Below are 14,321 nucleotides of genomic sequence, written 5' to 3' on the forward strand. Positions count from 1 at the left end.
CTGATCGCGGAATCGTGCTTTGATTCTTCATTCTCCTAGATTAGCGAAAAATAATTGGTATTAGCTCGGTCCAAACAGCAACTCTTTGCGTTCAGTATTAACCGAGTTAATTTGCTACGAAAAATTCGGCTTATGACGTATTCCACTGCGATAGTGACGCCTTTGGTTTCCTCTAACTTGGTTTAATCAGTTAGTGCGACATACACTTCCGCTGGTTTCTCAACGTGAAACTCTGTTTTTGACGTCATCCACCACGGTAGTGAGACCCTTAGTTTCTTCCACCTTGTATTCATCAATCAGGGAAACGCACATTTGCACTGGTTGCTCACCGTAAAACTCGGATGAAAGCAAGGTGGAAGAAACCAAGGGTGTCACTACCGCGGTGAATGACGTCAAAAACCCGACTTTTCAAAGGGCGATATCTCGGTTAATATCGAACGTAGAACGTTGCTGTTTGAACAGATCTTCTTATTCTTCGATGATCCGCAAGAATCAAGCATCAAAACACGATTTTGTGACCAGCGCCACTGACCCATTCTTAAGGATGATAGAAGAAGAATTTACCAAGAATTTTACCATTAAGCACACGAAAAAAGAGACAAACAGGGACTTAATTTAAAGCAAGACAATCGCGTGTGCCGTTTTCTTGCGTAGTAAAGTGTCGAACTGATAACAATCACATTTTAAGATTACATGTCGACAGAAAAGGGTGCCAGTGTGAATGAGACAGCAGGAGATAAATTGGAAACATGTTCATGTTGGATATGTCTAACGCGAGGAAATCTCGTGGGGTGAATTGGAAAGCTCTTTGAAGTGAAAGGACGTCTGATAGAAATAACAGAAATAACGTTCGGAAAAAGATTTCCTCTTGTTTCAACGAGAAATTCCTGTCGCGGCATACCTGACAATAATTTCTGTTGTTCCAACAGGAATTTTTCTCAGTGTACTGCTCTCTCAATTGATACCGAGGCTCACTGCTGTTTAGTCAAGAACAACGTCACTTTTTGCGCATTTGGTGCTCCCTCACGTCTGCGGTAGACTTTGAACTTTCATCAGGTGCAATTTCAAAAAAGTTTCATATATTTCCAGTGTTCTGCCATCCTCCTAAAACTTTGGGAGCTGTCTCGGCTGAAAACCCCAATTTTTAGGAGCCATCTGCAATTTTTAGTGGCCAAATTACATTTTAGAATGCGCACGATTCCTTGCTTGGGATTACAATACGGATAAGGTCTTCTCGGTACTTTGTACTTTCTTAAATTAGACAATCATTGTAATCCCCTAGAAGTTAAACTATAAGATTTTACTCAAATATCATAGAAATTGTATTTTTTATGATACCATTTTACAGGCATCCCAAGACCTCCTTTAATCGCAATGCAAACCATGATAGGCTTTTCCAAGGAGCGGAGCAGCTTCAGGAACAACTATAAATACACCCCTACGGACTGATTATTGAAATTGATAGACAAATCAATAGACAAAGAAGATAAAGGGAAAATTGAGCTATCCTCTTGGTGGATAGCGGGTGGTTCCGTACTGCAATGGACAAAGGAAGTAAAATAAATAACAGACGAACTGGCGGCGACACACAAGAAACCCAATGGTAAGTTTAGCATTTTCCCCCTTAGTCTGAAACAGGGGTGCAGAATCTTCCAAATTTCCACATTTTTTTCATCGGTTTTCCACAAAATTTCCCACCAATTTAAAAAAAAATGACCATTTTTCGTTGACTTTCGACTGATGACCCTTTAAAATTTTCCCTCCTTCTACATTTTGGGGGCTTTTCCACATTTTCATGCACCCGCCCGGCGCGTATTCGAGCATTTTCTGCATCCCTGCAGTGAAACAACCATCCGTTTTAACCAGTAGGATCGTTCAATTTTCCGTTTATCCTCCAAGTCTATAAATTTCAATAATCAGCCCTGAGAGCTTTCCGGACGAATAAAATTTCAAACCTATTTCTCCGAGTCCGATTCTGATGTGACCAACACGGTTTCCTCCTAAGCTCAGTCCGTTGTCCAGCAACATCCACTCACTCCGAAGAACCGCGCACAAAACACCATCGATCGTTCCTTGCACAACCGCGAAAAAGAGACGGCGAAGCCGCGAGCTAAAGGCCGAAAAGTAGAAGTGGGTGAAAGCGACAAGGGCTCAATAGAACTGCACTTAAGCGCGCGGTCGGTCGGGGCCGGCGAAATGGCTTCGGGGGCGGGGGATCGGGGATAGGTGCTCTCGGGGGGCAACACTGACGTATCGAAGGGTCTGCGAGCTATTTGCGGCCGGCACTAAATGAACTCGTGACGTCATCGAGCGTATTAATCCGCGCGGCGTTGCCGGATCGCCGCGTCCCCGGGTGGCTCCCCCGTTGGGAAGGGAGGATTCGACCGCCACGAGCGGCGGGTGCGCGCCGCTGTCCGTCCAACAAAAGCAGACGCACACACGCTCGCCGCCGCTCGCGCCGACATCAAACATGTTCAAGTTCACTTGGCTCCCACCTCAGACCGTCTGACATACTCCAACTGCTCCGTCCCGCCACCCGCCCCCGCCCCGCCCCGCGCCGGCCAGGTTTACTTTTCCCCTTCGGAACTACGACGTATCAAAATTCCACCGGTGTCTAATGTCTACGCGTAAAATTTTTAATTTAAACGACAAATCGTCACCTTCCAGGCAAAGTATCACAAGCGCCATGCGACGTTTAAAAATTTCCGCCGCCATTTTATTTCTTTACTGAAAAATTGTTGGTTGAATCTGTTTGGAAATTTCACTAAATTTTATCGGCAGCACAAAGAAAATTCAGTGAAATTTTCGGACAGCTTCGTTGAACAATTTCTCTGTAAAAAAATAAAACGGCAGCGGAAATTTTTAAACGTCGCATGGCGCTTGTGATACTTTGCCTGGAAGGTGACGAAATAGAGAATGGAGATGTTGCATGTGTGAGGAATTTGCGATTTTACTATTGATTCTGATGTAAAAGTTCGCGAGAAACGCGATGGTCCCACTGGTTTTCTCTGAGATCAACTCACAAGCTCAAAAAAAGCTCTCAAGTTGAGGCCAAAATGGAGGGGATATCCCAGGCTATCCTGAGGCTATCTACATCAAGACAAACTTCCCATGCAAAGATAGGGAGCAAATGCATTGACAGGGCTGCCACTTTATTGGGGGACTCAAAAACTGAAAACACGGCAGCCCTGCTAATGTATTTGCTCCCTATCTTTGCATGGAGAGTTCGTCTTGATCTAGAGGTGGACTCTCAGGATAGCGTGGGATATCTCCTCCATTTTGGCCTCAACTTAAGAGCTTTTTTTAAGCTTGGGAGTTGATTTCTGAGAAAACCAGTAGCTCCATCGTGTTCCTCGCGAAATTTTGCATAAGAATCGACAGTCAAACCGCAAATTCCTCACACATGCAACATCTCCATTCTGTGGGTGAGCGCTTCCATGACGCTGTAAAAAACAAAAAACAAACAACGCTGTGAACAAATTGCCAATCTAACCTTAAAATTACAAAAAAGGTGAAGTTTTCTCTTCGATCTGTAAAATCGTCCGTTTGCAGATAGGCGGCATTGTTCGTAGCCATCGATATGCGTATCACGCCGATTGCATTGTGTTTGGCGCAATGCGTGAAGTATTCATTCAGTCTAGTAGGCGCTAATATGCGTTCCAAGCCGACCGAGCCGACCGTTCTGTGTTTGGAGCAATGCGTGAGGTATTCATGCAGTCTTGTAGGCGCTAATATGCGTTCCGAGCCGCCTGAGCCGACCGGTGGACTCTTAAGATAGCGTGGGGTATTCCCTCCATTACAGCCTCAACTTCGAGAGCTTTCTTGGAGTTTTGGGGTTTGTTTAAGAGAAAATGAGAGGTGCCATCGTGTTCCTCGCAAGATTGTACGTAGGAACCAATATTCAAATTGCAATTTCCCAACACACGCAAGAGTTCCATTGTCAGCATTTTTCCTACAGAATAACAATATTTCCTAAATTACAAAATTTTTTGACTTTTCAGGTTTTTGAACATGAACTTCCACGACTTTTTAAAGTTTTTTGCATACTGTTAAAGGAATTGAGCTTACGATACTGAGCGGAGAAAAAAACACGGTTATCCTAGGCTTACCACGGTAGTAATGTCACACGGGATTCCACGGTAGTAGAACCATGGGTTTTGATTATTGCAATGATGAGCACGTTCAAATGTGGCGTGGCGTGCTTCGCGATATATCGATTGATCCGTAAATTAAACCTATGAGAAAGGATCGATAAACAGGGTGTTCGCAGCGAACACCTTAATAATCGATTCTTTACCATAGCTTCAAATGGGGAAATATCGATAATCGATCATTCACGCCACGCCACTGACGTTCGTATTACCGTGTCCACCGTAATATTACTGTGAGCCAAAGCATGGTTATGCTACTTTGCTCATCAATTATCTTAACAAAGTCCACGGTTCTACTACCGTGGTAACCGTAGAATAACCGTGTTTTTTCTCTTGGCTCGATCTGTGATAAGGGCCTTATCTTCTGGGAGCAAATTGTCCAGGAGAGCCGACTTTGGGGAGAGAGGTCAAAAGGTCAAAATATGCTAAGACGGATCCTTGGGTGATTTTCAAACTCGGTTTACTCTGTACTTTGTTGATAACCCAAGCGGTGATTGCACGAGATAAATGTTAGTTCCCCAATAACATTCTCCGTGAATCTTCAAAAATTTGATGTCATGCGACTCAGTACTAACTAATTAGATTAGTTTCTTGCATTAATTTGTACATTTCGATAGTTTTTGCAATTCTTACAGACACAGATCGTGTAGCAACGCAACAACGTAGTGGTGGAGCTGGTTCCTGGATCACTTGGAATCACCTTAAATTCAATGTAATCGAATCAAAGGAACGAAGGAAGAAAGGACCAAATATGGGAAACTTCTGGCAACGCAGACCTGCCAACTCGGGGATTGGGATCATAGCGCTCATTTCTAGAGGTTGGCTCACCTGGGTATATCGACCTTGCCGTCCAGGCGCTCACGGTGATCAATTACATACTAGCTTGTTACTCTTAAAACGTAATCATTTAAAGTTGTGGGCAGGCCTCCAAAGTTCAAACTTCGCCGGACGCCATGCGCCTAAAAATGAGACTTTGGCGTCCAAGAGCTCCGAGTCCTGGCCAAACATGGAGCCTTTGAGAGTCAAACACAACTCGCGCATAATTCCTGAAGCAGTGATAGCGCACCACTGCCAGCGCTATTCTTCAATAAATTATTATTATTTTTTTCGGAGTGAATTTAATTCAAAATTTCCACTGAAAAAAATGTTATTCTCATTTGGACGAATTTCTGCTAAACGGAACTAAGTGGCATAGGAGGAAGAAAGGAGGGGAGGGGTTGGATTGGCGGGCGCAGGTGGTTCACGGCCCGCTTCCGCCCTGTGTTCACAATTATTTTCCATTGCGCTTAGTTCCGTTTGTGGCAGAGAGCGCGCTATCCGGTATTCTAAAATTCTCAGAAGGAACTCAAATTGGTGTGTAGTTCCTAAATCTATTTAGCAGGAATACGTCCATTTAAGATTGTCTGATTGCTTGTTCTTGCAACTATGGATCCCGACTATACAGAATATATGCTTGAAGTATAATAGGCCACTTAGCGTCACCATGAGTTGAAAAAGTTATGGAGCTTTCTATTAATATGAACATTTATTAGGAATGGACGTTAGAACTTTTACGGACGTTACTAGAGGGTCAGGAATTCAGGACGCAATTTTGTAAAATTTTATAAATGTTTGTACAATTTGTATTATTTTTCTCCGATTTGAAGAGAGAGAAAATTAAGATTAGTGTTTCCGCTATTCGAAAAGTTTCATACGTGTGCGAAGATTCATTTCGGCCCCTCGAAATTTGTGAACAGCCAACAGCTTCAAAAAAAGAGCTTGCTAGCCGAGAAGTCTAAAATTTTAACATTTGAAGTTGGAACGCTGACCCGTACCTTTGAATAGAAAATCCGTGCGTTTTTCGTGCTACCATAGCGGCCTTTAAGAATCCTCCCTTTTTCAGTGAGTCCGAACTTACATCCGTTCTTTTCGCACCCTGTCCTGCGGCGATATCATTTGCGTTTCAGCGCTTGCATGGCCCGGCACGGTGAGGAAAAAAAAAACAAAAAAAAAACAGCTCGGGAGCGAGCAATTATCATTATGGTTGCCATCCGACTGACACCCATCCCGGTCCCCGCCGAGGCCGCGAGGAGCACGCCGTGTTCTCCGCCCAAAAACCGCTTAACTCCAACCGTCATCTCCCTACAGATACGTCCTTTCGTGCGCGCCAGGTACCCGTGTCACGCCACATCACGGGGAGGGACGGGGGGGAGGGGGGCTGTTTGGATGTTCCGAGCTCCGCGGAGAGCTCGTCGCAGTGAAATTCGACGAATAATTATACACTCCCGAGTCATGAGTCCATGAACGAGGGCCCCGATTTCTGCCGTGCCACGGGAGAACGCCCTATGAATATTCCCGCGTTGCTAAATTGCACCCCATAATATAGGAATTTTCTGGCAAATTTTGGAATATTTTACCTAGAAATTTTGGCCGTGTGTCGATTACGACTCGGCCTAGCGCTCCTGAAAATTTCCAAGGATAATATTGACGGGTCTTCTCCCGGATAAATGTTTTATCGGAGGAAATTTGGCAGCATTCGAGTGTTTATACGGCGTTCTGACTCTGCAAGGCAGATTTCATCGCAGAGTTCTGTTGCGTCCCGATGCGTGATACTGCCCACCGTTGCCGCTTGAGTAATAGACATTTGACATTTTCCGTAAAAAAATATGCATTCGTAAAGAACGCAGAGTGCATTTCACTCCCGAGGGAGTGTTTTTCATTCCCGAGCCTACATAGCTACCCTGAACCTATAACCCGACCGATACAAATACAGAGCAGATTCTACTATTTTTACGGGGTGACCTGCTCTCTTAAAGAGCAGACTCCACTCCGAGTTCACACCTCTCGGATTGTTTGAGGGTTTACACGTGCTTCGGGGAGGGCGCTGAAGGTTCTTCCGAGCAAAACTAGTCGGAATTTCAGCCTCAAAATTCCCATACTCCGCAAAAACTTCAATAGCACAAGCTCAGCGGAAATCTATTTCTCTTGTTACACAGCATAAAAAAATAAGAGCCTACAGAGCCTAGCGTGAGTCAAGCGTGAACCACGTTTAGCAGAAAGGAACCAAGCAACATCAGCTTTTGCCAAATTCAATTTTTTACAACAGAACTTTCGTGCGGATTCCTTTGAAAATTTTGAGGAATTTGCTTCGTACTATGCAGAAAATTCATTAGAATTTGCAAAAAAAAAAAAAAAAAAAAAATACGCACAACCGTTTTCGTGTAAAAAATATAAACCGTTCGATTGAATCGGGCAGTAGCCGACGCGGCTTGGTTTGTTTCTTCTTAACGCGGCCCACTTTAACTTGCGACAACAGTTTGGGGCAGTTGCACTGCCCTTTTTGATTCTCATCTCTCAGCTCAAATCTCCGAAGAAATACATCGGAAATCTGAAAAAATTATTAAAGAGCTCTTCCCCGAGGAAAGGAGGAAATGGACCATTTGACAGGCGAAACATTGCAACCTCCAATACGCTCTTGTCGCAATATTCTGCGGCATGACTGAGTACTGTTGTGCGAAGTGCGATTGAAAACAGAACCTCAAATTTGAAATGAGCCTCGAAGCGCATAAAAGCACGTGCCAACTGCGACTTACATCCGAATGAAGTTACGCGCGTCCTTATGAACGCGGTAGACTGCCGAGCTGCGGAAAAACGTCGTATAAACCACCAGACTTTGCCAAATTTACTCTGCTAATAAACAAATTTTCAGGGAAATTAGTGAATGTTTTTCCTCCCATTTCTCAGGGAATTTTATTCGCAATCGGACATAAATTATCTGGAAATTTCAAAAGAAAATATTCATAATTCTTCTGGAAAATAAATGTTTAACTGAATGAAATTTGTCAACTCTCGAATGTACATATGACGTTTTTACTTATCACGGTGGCGCACCGCGACTAACTTACCGAAATCCGTGCGGTCGCATCTCAAATTTCATTGGAGCTCAGCACAAGATGAGGATCATCGAAGAGTTCCCCAGATCTTTATCGTAGATTTTGTTCTCTTTTTACAGCCTCCATTCAGACTCTACTCACTTTAGACGGAGTCATTCACGCGATTTTGAGTTCACATTAATAATGCGAAGTTGTAAAGTTCATTGATTGTGATTCTCGTGTTTACCGAGCCTTCACTATATTTATGACCGATCAATGACTAAATTTTAATAAAGAACACAATTGACTCATGAAGAATTCCAGGGTGCCTACTAAAACAGGCTGGCTAAAAATCAGTACTTCTACAGTACTTTTTCAGTACATTCCCGAGAAATTCAGTGCCTCCTCGACGAAAAAATTCAGTACTTTTTCAGTACCTCCATTTGACGAAATTCGAAAAATTTCAAAAATTTGAATTTCTCTCTCAAATTGCAACAAAAACGAAAACTTCCGGACCTTCTAACGGAATTTCCGCACTTTTTCAGTACTGCCCTTAAAAAATCAGAACTCTTTCCGGAAATTCCAGACTTGTAGACACCCTGAATTCGCGCATTCCACGGAGAAAAAACTTCGTGCATGGGACCCGAAGTTGAGGTCATATGGATCTCTGAAGTTTTCTGATCACGCATCCTAAAACTTAAGGTTGAGCTGCCGAAGTTCGGGTCAGACATCGAGGCACTTTCGGCACGTACCGGAACCGGAGTACTTCAGATGTCTGACCCAAACCCTTCGGTATACATCGAAGTACTTCATATGTCCGACCCGAACTTCGGCAGCTGGACCTCGAGTTTTTAGATACGTGATCCGAAAACTTCCGAGATCCATATGACCTCAACTTCGGATCCCGCGCACGAAGTTTTTTTCTCCGGGTAGGTTCTGTTACACCGCAATCACACGCTGAATGTGGGAGCTGAATGTGGCTTGAATGTGGAAGTCATCCGACGCCTGCACGCGCAAAATTCAGCAACGATTCTCAGCAACCATCGGACCAATTTTGAATTTGTCTGAACTATTCGAGTAGATTTGATACACATCTGGATGAAAATAACTCGAATTTGCTAAATTTCAGCCGTTGGGCGATGACTGTTGACTTCCACATTCAGGTGCTAAATTCAGCGTCTGATTGCGGCAATAGTTTCAACCAAGATTTCGATATTATATCGAACGACGGCCACTAAATCAGTCTATTTTTGCGTATGAATCCCGGCCATTAAGATATCGAGAGCAAGAGTTGAATTTCAAAGAAGTCGATGAAATGCCCTTCGTTTCTCTTTTCCAGATATCTTTCCGCTGTCCACGGTGATTTTTCAGGCTGCTGACCGCAAGTCGGGTCTGCGTAACATCTAAGATTACTGCCGACCGACCGCGACCGAGTCGCCTGGACGGATCGGTCCATGCTAAACCCATTTTCTCATGAGCCCTGATCCCCGTACAAATTCTCGTATCCCAGGGTCCATCGGATCGGGCACGTGGTCGCTTTTAAAAATCGAGCGTTTCAGAAATTCCCACCGCAAAATGCCTACGTGCCGTGCTTCTTCTTTGATTATAGTTCAGCCCGGGAGAACTTTCACGAAATTAGACGAACCAAGAGAAGAGGAGGCGTTTCACACGAACGATCTACTTTTGGTGTTTTGGGACGCTAGAAACGCACTCGCCGAACCACAACACAAAACACGATCACCGGTGTTGAGATGCGATTTGGGTGGATCTACTTACTCTACTTGAGTGATAGATGGACGATGGACAGACCGGAAATCACAGAATGCGTGACCGCCCGCTAGAAGGAGGGCCACCGCGTGAGAGCCAGTGGCGTGGCGTGCTTTGCGATATATCGATTGATCGGTCATTTACACCTATGGAAAAGAATCGATAAACAGGGTGTTCGCAGCGAACACCTCAATAATCGATTCTTTACCATAGGGTTAAATGGCATAACATTCGATACATCGCAATCACGCCACGCCACTGGTGAGAGCGGGCAAAATCCGATCCAGTCAAATTATATTGGGTCAGAAAATTGTTAACTGAATAAACCACTCAACAGACTGAGAAATTAAGCGTTACAATATGTGTTTACTCAGAGCACGATGAGCACGTTTAGCACGATTAACATAAACAGAGTGTCAAGTTTTTTCCATTTAGTTAAATCCTGATGAAATGCAGATTTTTCCTGATTTTTGACTGCTAAATCCTGATTTCATAATTTTTCCAAGTCCTGATCAAATCCTGATTCTTGCGGAGGAAGAGAGGCGAATGTAACTTCACAAAAATAGCTCGCTAGAAAAATACAATCGGACAACCGACTTTTCTCAAATCCTGATTTTACAACCGATTTTTCCTCAAATCCTGATGAAATCGGGATTAAATCCTGATTGACCTCAATCCTGGTAGAATCGGGAGGATCCTGACGCTAGACACCTTGATATGGAAACTTCCAAAATTATCGCATATAAGTAAGAAATATACGTCAATTTTTTTTCTTTTCTTCGAATAAATTTTAGTTAAAAATATCGTAACCATCACAAGAGCTATATACCTTGTATCTAATGACATGAACTAATTTTACGACGGTTTTAAGGAACAAAATACCATTAAATGATACAGATTACCTTCAAGGCCAAGAATTTTCCATCTCTTGTTCTAAGAAAATTTAGATAAGCTCTAGAAGAGTGTAGAGGCAAGTGTCATTGTTTCTGTGATCCAACGAAAAGTTTCAAAATTTATTTTATCCCCAGCATATATCCATTATCCGCAATGGGCCTGTTGCATGCAAGAGATACAGCCGTGCGAATAGACTTTTCAGAGGTTAAATGACACGAAAATTACGATGGTCACATTAAAAAAGTCTGAAATACACTCCTTACTGCGCAATTTGCGTTGTTAGGAACGCGCTTTTTCAAATTTCCCGCGTCTGGGGGCAGTTTTCTAACGGAAACAATTAACGGCAACTCGCGGCCATTTCCGGTCAACTGAAACTGACAACATAACCTAAAAATCGGAGCTCGTGATATTGTGAAATGAAATGTAGGAGGATTGCGTTGGATATTTAAAAGTTGATCGATTTGGTTAGCGCATAAAGCGTATATGGACCACTATAAGAGATCACATTGGGTTTGTAAACAAACTGAAGGAAAAAATAACAACAACAACAACGACTCGGCATCTTCGGGAAATCACCGAGCCCGCCGTTTACTCGTTTCCGGTGATTAGAAAACTGCCCCCAGACGCGGGAAATTTGAAAAAGCGCGTTCCTAACAACGCAAATTGCGCAGTAAGGAGTGTATTTCAGACTTTTTTAATGTGACCATCGTAATTTTCGTGTCATTTAACCTTTTGAAAGTCTATTCGCGCGGCTGTATCTCTTGCATGCAACAGGCCCATTCACACCAAACTGCAAAATTTAGCAGTGCTACCATAAAAGGGGTGAAAAAATATGAAAACTATCCTATCGAAATTCATGAGGATAGTGTCACAGACTCCTGCCGGCTACCTCGTGCCCATCAAAGCTGGTTGTCGCATCGTTCAATCAACATCAGCAATAAAATCTGCTTTCCAATCAGAGAAAATGATTGATTGCCTGCAGTGGCATTTTACGCAGTGAGTACTTGATTTCTGACGTGCTTATGAAAAACGCCGTATATGTTGCCGAATCTCTCCCAATGAGACAGTGAATTTAAGGGAAATTTATGAATTTTTTTTTCTTAGAAATTTTTGTATACTTGAAGCAGGGTGTCTACTAAAACAGGCTGGCCAAAAATCAGTACTTTTACGGTGCTTTATCAGTACATTTCCAAGGAATTTAGTGCCTGCTCAACAGAAAAATTCAGTACTTTTTCAGTACCTCCATTTGACGAAATTCGAAAAATCAAAAATTTGAATTTTTCGCTTAGTGTGCGACAAAAATGACAAAAGGTGACAAAAAAAAATTAGAAAATTCAGTACTTCTTCAACAGAAAAATTAGTATCTTTCCAGTATCTCCAAGTGACGAAATTCAGCAAAATTGAAAACATTTGAATTCCCCGCCTAAATTGCGACGAAAATGACAAAAAAATGAAAAAATTCCGGATCTTCTTGCGGAATTTCCGCTCTTTTTCAGTACTTCCCGACCGCCCTTAAAAAATCAATACTACTTCCTGACTTTCTGGAAATTCCGGACTCAAAGACACCCTGTTAGAGTGAAATAGCGTATTGAATTGGCTGAAAGAATGAAAAAAGCATTTAGAAAGTTATTTAGTTGTTTAGAAGTTTATTTGCAAGTTTTCGAGAAAGTTCATGATTTACTACAGTAAATCTGCACTGGAAAAAAAAAAAAAAAACACATTGGATCTAGAGTCCAGACTCTTGAAAACATTGACGAGAAAAAGGACTCTTGATTCAATCAGATTTAAGCTTAAATCAAAAGGGAATCCGCTCAAATTAAGAGGCTTGGTTCTTGATTTAAGCTTAAATCTGATTGAATCAAGAGTATTTTTTCTTGTCGATGTTTTTAAGAGTCTGGACTCTAGATTCAATGTGTTTGTTTTTGCAGTGTGGCAACACCGTCAGGCTCATACGATGTTTATCCTTAGCATGGCTGATTTGCTCCTCTGCGTCTGATGGATACTACGTATTTGCGTGCGTTCCCATTCATTTTTTTCTCCGCATGAATTCACTTTCGAGGACTTCGAGGCTTTTTTCACACTGAACACTCCCCTGATTCGACTATCGCGTCGGCGCGTGGCGATGAGAAAACTATGCTTTTTTCGTAGGTTTTTTCTACCCGTCATTACACGCACTACCGTGTTCCGAACGCCGTAACGAGGGTCGAGCAGGATTTAAAGTTGTCCACTGAGGGAAGAACGTATCTTTGACAGGGAAAAACGCCTTTGGAACTTCAGCACACCTTAATGGAGATGTTGCACGTGTGAGGAATTTGCGATTTGACTGTTGATTCTCATGTAAAAGTTCGCGAGAAACACGATGGTATACCACTGGTTTTCTCTGAAATCAACTCCGAAGCTCAAAAAAAGCTCTCAAGTTGAGGCCAAAATGGAGGGGATATCCCACGCTATCCTGAGAGTCCACCTCTACATCAAGACAAACTCTCCATGCAAAGATAGGGAGCAAATACATTGACAGGGCTGCCACTTAATTTGGAGACTCTAAAACTAAATACACGGCATCCCTGTCAATGTATTTGCTCCCTATCTTTACATGGAGAGTTTGTCTTGATGTAGACGTGGACTCTCAGGGTAGCGTTGGATATCACCTCCATTTTGGCCTCTACTTGAGAGCTTTTTTGAGCTTGGGAGTTGATTTCAGAGAAAACGAGTGGCACCATCGTGTTTCTCGCGAACTTTTACATAGGAATCACCAGTCAAATCGCAAATTCCTCACACATGCAACATCTACATTCCCTAGTCCATTCCAGTTTGTGATCTTTGCAATTGTTAAACATGTAATCTTTATTCCCGTATTTGACACCGTGAGGGCCTAAAATACGGGAACCAATCAGAAATGGATTCGCATTGTCTTTCCTCTAAGTGTAAAGGGACTCCAGGTAATCCGGGTGCGATTTTCCGGGCGACTCGGCAGCGTGGGGCGAGTCATTCGGAGAGGTCCATCGAGTGGACCTTGATAGTTGGTGAGCCGAAATTACGCCAGTCACCAATTCATCATTACGCAACGCAACGCCAACAGCCGAGTTGTACACGCCATACCGCGGTTCCGCTCATGAGCGTAAAGCGAAAGGGAGTGGGGGGAGGTGGGAGAGAGAGAGCAACTGGGACTAGCTTCCTCTTCTTCTGTTTCCTCGCGTTTCCAGCCTCTCATCACCAACAACCAACACTCGAGGATCCAGGAAAACAGAACACAGAAACCAAGGATACACTAAGAAGAGGATGAGACTTTTCGTCGCCCCTCTGACGTAAGGGCGTATCTCGATTTTCACTTGAACCCTGTTGTCCATATAACACCATGTTTTCCAGGGCTCATGTCAGAATCGAGATACGCCCTTACGTCAGAGGAGCGACGTTTTATGAGGCTCTACGTGATCCACGCTGCCGTGGTGTGGAAAAACGCAGTTTCAACATTTTCACAATTTAATACGATCAGTAATCGAAATCTTTCTAAATCTGATCCTGCGGGCTGATTATTTTAATTGATAGACTAAGCAACAGACAAAGAAGACATACGGAGTATGAAGCTGTCCTATTAGTTGAAACGGGTGGCTTCTATGAACTAAGGGAGAAAATGATGGACTAACAATAGGGTCGGTCG

At 43.1% G+C, this 14,321-nt stretch overlaps 1 protein-coding gene across 13 annotated transcripts in view; it reads right to left on the reverse strand.

Moving 5' to 3' along the window:
• The window catches only part of RhoGAP19D (Rho GTPase activating protein at 19D), a 185,527-nt gene that overhangs the window by 100,495 nt on the left and 70,711 nt on the right, over nucleotides 1–14,321 (reverse strand). The window contains exon 1 of one of the 13 annotated variants that reach the window (XM_019040855.2): nucleotides 1,956–2,240. The exons of the other annotated variants lie outside the window; for them this stretch is intronic. The gene's annotated coding sequence lies outside the window, so the exon portion shown is untranslated. Of the gene's footprint in view, nucleotides 1–1,955; nucleotides 2,241–14,321 lie in introns of those variants that run through there. 13 annotated transcript variants of the gene reach the window in all.

The sequence above is a fragment of the Bemisia tabaci genome, chromosome 2, assembly GCF_918797505.1.
Source record: "Bemisia tabaci chromosome 2, PGI_BMITA_v3".
Taxonomy (NCBI): Eukaryota; Metazoa; Arthropoda; class Insecta; order Hemiptera; family Aleyrodidae; genus Bemisia; species Bemisia tabaci.